This window comes from Maylandia zebra, linkage group LG10 (assembly GCF_041146795.1).
Source record: "Maylandia zebra isolate NMK-2024a linkage group LG10, Mzebra_GT3a, whole genome shotgun sequence".
NCBI lineage: Eukaryota > Metazoa > Chordata > Actinopteri > Cichliformes > Cichlidae > Maylandia > Maylandia zebra.
This window is the reverse complement of record NC_135176.1, coordinates 30,666,672-30,672,671: the sequence shown is the minus strand read 5'-3', so window position 1 is coordinate 30,672,671 and position 6,000 is coordinate 30,666,672.

Sequence of the window (6,000 nt, the reverse complement as noted above, 5' to 3'; positions counted from 1 at the left end):
CTGGTAGTTCAATCCCCTCAGTTCTGACTACCTTCCCTCTCTTTGTTACCATCCGACTACACTTCTCCAGTCCAAACGACATTCCAATGTCATTGCTGTATAGCCTGGTAGTGTGGATCAGTGAATCGATGTCTCGTTCACTCTTGGCATACAGCTTGATGTCATCCATGTACAGGAGGTGGCTGACAACTGCTCCGTTCCGTAGTCGGTATCCGTAGCCAGTCTTGTTAATGATCTCACTGAGGGGGTTCAGGCCTATGCAGAACAGCAGTGGGGACAGAGCATCTCCTTGGTAGATCCCACACTTGATGGTGACTTGTGCTATGGGCTTGGAGTTGGCCTCTAGTGTTGTACGCCACATCCCCATTGAGTCCCATTGATCTTGTACAATTCTAGGCATTCCAGTATCCAGCTGTGGGGCATTGAGTCATAGGCCTTCTTGTAATCAATCCAGGCAGTGCACAGGTTGGTCAGTCTGGTCTTGCAGTCTCGGCTGATTGTTCTGTCTACCAGTAGCTGGTGTTTTGCGCCTCTGGTATTCTTGCCAATTCCTTTCTGTGTCCCGCTCATGTATTGACCCATGTGCCTGTTCATCTTAGCCGATATGATGCCTGACAGGAGCTTCCATGTAGTACTGAGGCAGGTTATTGGTCGGTAGTTGGAGGGGACCGGTCCCTTCTTGGGGTCCTTGGGGATCAGGACCGTCCGGCCTTCGGTTAGCCATTCCGGGTGTCTCTCGTTAACTAGCAGCTGGTTCATTTGTGCTGCCAGACGCTCGTGGAGTGCAGTCAGCTTCTTCAGCCAGTAGGCGTGAACCATGTCGGGCCCTGGTGCTGTCCAACTCTTCATACTGGAGACCCTTTCTTGGATATCTGCCACTGTGATGGTTACTGGACCCTGTTCAGGGAGGTCGCTGTGGTCAGCCCTCAGATCCTCTAGCCACTGAGCATTGCCGTTATGGGTTGCATCCTTCTCCCATATGCTCTTCCAGTATTGCTCCGTCTCTTATTGTTCCCTTGCCACTGAGAGTACACCTTTGCTGGTTCTGTGGAGAACAGCTGGTTTATTCTCCTGCCTTCTATCTCTCTGGTGTACCTCCTCAAGCGGCTGGCCAAGGCTGTGAGTCTTTGCTTGGCAGTTTCCAAGGCCTCAGGTATGGACAGCTTGCTGTATTTCTTAGGCACCTTATTTGTCGCACCTTTCTGCAACTCCGTTAGTTGGCTAACCTCCCTCCGTGCTACTTTGATCTTGCCCTCTAGCCTCCTTCTCCATGGAGGGTACTGCCCCTTGTCGCTGTTCAACTTGTAGCCAAGCATCTCACTGATCACTGTTGCCGTATTGTAGATCAGCTTGTTAGTGTCGGTAATCGTGGTTGTAGGTATTGCCCGTAGTGCTGCATTAACATCATCTAGCAGACCTTCTGAGGGAACTTCACGTAATCTTGGTAACCGGCTACGCGGGATCCAGGTTTCAAGCTTGGCCATGATCCTATTTTTCAGGTCAGTTCCTCTCGCACTCAACGATCCTTCTCCTATCGCACTTGGGGCTATGTACCCAATCTCGGGTGGGGGTGATGATATCTCCCCCCGACCTGGCGTCCTGACTCCTCCTTGCCGTAGCATTTGTGTTGTACCTCGTCAATCTCTAGCTGTGAGAGCAGTCCCTTCTTTCGAATGTTGGAACACTGAGCTACTAGTTGTTTCGCCGTCATTGTGGATGTTGGGTATCGAAGAATCCATAGGTCCCTCATCCTATTCATGTAGCCCCTTCCGCCGGGGTTACTTGCATAGTAGCATTCCAACAACGCCCTGTTTTCGTCTCTTGCCCACCGATGCCTTCTTGTTCCAGTAGCCCACTTTTCGTCAGGGTGCCCTGGTTCCTCAACACCTGACGCGGACCTTGTTGATCCGGGCGACGTCCGAGCCGGCATGCCTTCATATTTATCTGTCTCGCTCATGTCTGTGGTAGGCTTGCTTAGCATAGGGGGTCTAGCCTTAGGACCCTTACTGGATACAGACGCCCCAGGCAGGAATCGAACTTGCGATCCTCTGTTCCAAAGGCGTGTAGTCTAACCACTACGATATATATATATATATATAATGTTTTTCCTCTCCCCCCCCAAAAAAATTTTTTTGCACATGTCGAGGAGTGTGTCAGGCTACATTTCACTGTGTGTTATACTTGTATAACTATGCATGTGACAAATAAAGAACCTTGAACCTTGAACCTTGAATTATTAATTGTCAGGCAATTGAAAAGCAAACTGTCAAAAGACGCCAACACCACAAGCGATGATGATGCACCTGATAATGCGTCACACATCGTGTGTAAAATTTCAAAGAAATAGTTTTATAAAATATATTTGTCATAGAGACTTTTTTAAAAAAAAAATCCCAGGCAATAAATATTTGTTTTTCCTCTAATGGTTTATCATGGGAGTCTACAGCAACCAATGCACCTTTAAAGTCAGCCTCAAGTGGCCATTTAAAGAACTGCACTTTTGTTTTTTAGCAATTTCGGTTTGGCTTTTTTTTCGGTTTTTGCTCCTTTGATCAGCTCCATCACCTAGTGGGGGTGGGGGGTCATAGTTTGGTCCCACCTTCACTGTTGTGATTGGTGTGGGGGTAGGGACAGGCTTAGGGCGTCGGGGGGTTCCCTGGGGGCATCTTCCTTGGGGGGGCTCAACCCGGGGTAGCGGTCATGGCCAATTAGGGGCTCTGTTGGCTCTTAGGTGACGGTTTCCTCGTGGCTGCGTGCAGCGGGGCTAGGGGAGGGTCTGTGCTGACGGACGTGGGTTACTGACCTAGTAGCCTGGCTGCCCCTGGGTGGGTCCGGGATGGGCGTGAGGTTCTGGGGGCGCTCCGTCTCTGGGGTGGGGCCCTGGCCGGGCCTCGGGGGCTTGGGTCCTGGTTGGTGTGTTGCCGGGGTTGTGGGCGGGTGGGTGTGTCGGGGCCCAGCCCTGGTGCAGGGTGCCGCCGATGCGTCGAGCCACCTGGGGGGCTCTTCAACTGGTGGGGCAGGTTGTCACATCTTGCAGGAGCTTTCCTCTCCTCAGGAACTCTCTGCAGGGGGAGCTGGCCCCAGGGAGGGGTTACCTGCCCCTCCCTTCCTTCCCTCCCCATCTCCAGCTGCCTCCCTCTTCCCGCTCCACCACATCCACCCACACATGCAGGGCCTTGGAGTAGGGGTATGTCACCAGGGTGCAGAGGAGGCTACCCCCCCCTGTCCCCTTCTGGCTGCCTCTGCCTCAATTTTATCCCACAACTTAGACATTCACATTACTCACACTCTCATTACACATACATATAGGATCTTGGGGGTGGGCACGATACACGGAATCCAAATTACTATCAGGGTGTACACCTCACCCCTGGCGTCGTTGCCCACCTCTCAATTTTAAATACACGTAGACATTGAGGGCTAGCAGGAGGGACCATGCGCTTACCTGCTGCTCTCTGGCAGGTAGCTCCATGCCCTCCTGGGTTTTAAATGCACCTTAGAACACACATGCATCGACACTACAATGAGCAGGCGGAGGGAGGTTTGGAGTCTTCTCTCACCCCCGTTCTCTGCAGCCTGCTGGAGCGGGGGGCTAGGAGGAGGAGTTGGCCGTCCGACTGGGGTCTGGAGTGTGGGGCCTCCCTGCTGCTGCGGAGTCGGGGCGGTCTGCTTCTCCCCACCACAGGGAAAAGGGTAACACCACCTGGGTCTGGGTGCAGTTCCCCCCTCCAGGGGCAAGGGTACCTAGACCCGGTTTGTAGAGTACGCTTGGGGAGTGTGATCGTGTGTACAGCGTCTCTTTATGTCTGTCTCCACGTCGGTTGAGTGTGGAGTAAGTGCATATGAGAGCATGAGGGTGGGAATGGATGTTTGTATATGTGTGTGCCTGTATGTCTGTGTCTATATGTCAGGTTGGGTATCAGACGCCACCTCTCTGGGGACATCTCAGGCCCTCCAAGGTTTGGAGGCCTATCTCCCCCACCACCACTTCCCCTGCCAGTGGCGGACTCCCTCAGACGTCGGTGCGTTGGTGGTTCTTTGTGTCCGGGGATGGGCGTCCAGGTACACACCGGCTCACTCCTTGGCGGCCGCTTATCGGGGCCTGGAGCCTATTGAAATTTTAAACAAATATCCTCATTTGTGGCTCTCATTTTTCTTAGAAACAAAAATTAGGTAAAAAAAAATCTGGTAATTGTTTGTTTTTACATTCATCAGGTCCCAATCAGCCCAAATATCAAATATAATTAAAAATGCATGCCGTGGAAGAGTTCGGGTCTTAGGAGGTTAACTCACTTTAACACTACTATATTAGTGAGGAATTGTGGGCAGAATTTCCTATACTTTGATAACAAGGTGGAAGACTGTAGTGGCATTTTGTAATTGAGGCTTTTGTTTGTTGTTGCTCCAATGGGGAAAAAAAATCTAGCTGAAAATGTTCTGTTTATTTGACCTGTGGGTTCGGATTTCATGGCTCAGTTCCTTGGAAAAGAATGATGCATCGGTAATTGCTTATCAAGGAAGTCATAGCCCAGCCCTTTCTGAATGGGCCTTGTTAATGGCTTTCAGCAAGGAAGAGTCAATCAGTGGTTTGCCATTAGAGGATAATAATACCCCCATTTCCTCTGCTTTGATGCTCTCCAAATTACCTTGATTTTTTTCCCCCAACCTCTTTCAAATCCACACTGAGAGAGTGACATGAGCAGGAGGGGTTATTAAGCCTAAATCCCCACCACATTGAGAGGTTGCAAGGTTCATCCATAATTCATGCAGGAAGACGGAGAACAGATTGAATTGTCACAACTCCGGCCAGTACAGATGGAGAGAACGAGAGAGGAATGAGCTGTTCTCCTTTTTCTCAGCGTCCAGATCAGGAATACAAAGGACGCGATTAGCGGGCAGAGAGGGTCAAACTCCTGGCTTCAAGTCCACTCTGTTAAAGAATGTAGCTAATCTTCATTTAACTTAAACTAGCTCTTTCCAGTCTGTGTATGCTCTGTCTGTGCCTGTCAAATTTGGGGGTTATAGGAGATTAGAGTAGCTTAGAAATGAGGATTTGTTCATCGTGTGTGTCAGAGGTTAAAAAAGGGAGCATCAACTGACGTTTGAAATAAGAAGGGATCATGGGGCAGTTTAAGGTCAGGAAGAGGTGATCAAAATTTCACTCACAAATTTCAGTGTTTATCAACTGAAAAGAAAACCTTTACTCTCACTTCTGTACTGACCAGCTTTTTTTCACTGTTTAGCTGGTTGAGTTGGGTCGAGAGGCTTTAGATGACTAACTATTGTACAATCGTACGTGGTTAGAAAACAAAGCAGGGCAAACCTGGGGGGGGGGGGGCACATGCAGAAGTCTTTTTTTTCATTCCTTGCCTTCATTGGTCACCATCATATGCATTTGAAATAAATAATGCATAAATAAATAAACATGACAGGAACAGACTGTCAACAAAGTGCATTCTTTCTAATATATAGCAACTGGCGATTCATCTGACTGCTTAAGGATATCAAATTCTATTCAGTCCAAGTCTCACATGGAGCATTTGCCATCTCAAGTCAAGGTGTGAGAAATCAATCTGTGATGGCTACTGTATGCATCTTTAACATACAGTCTATGGTGACATGAACTCAAATGTATAAAACTGACTGGTTCTTATATAATGCCCTTCTAATCTAGCTGAGCACTCAAAGGACTCTATAGCCTACACCGTGCCTCATTCACACACAAGCACATTTTTCAATGCTCAATTCACACTCTGATGGATGCATAGTAGAGCAACTTGGCATTAGTATCTTGCCCAAGGATATTTAGCATGCACGTTGGAGCAGCCAGGAATCAAAACTCCAGCCTTCCAATTAGTAGAGGACCTCCTGAGCTACAGCCACCCAAAAATGATGCTTGAGTGTTTAAAAAAATTACTTAAAAATCAGTACATTTAATTATTTATGCATTTATTGTATGCTATTGTTAAGAGATTTTCTACATTATACAATATAACCAAA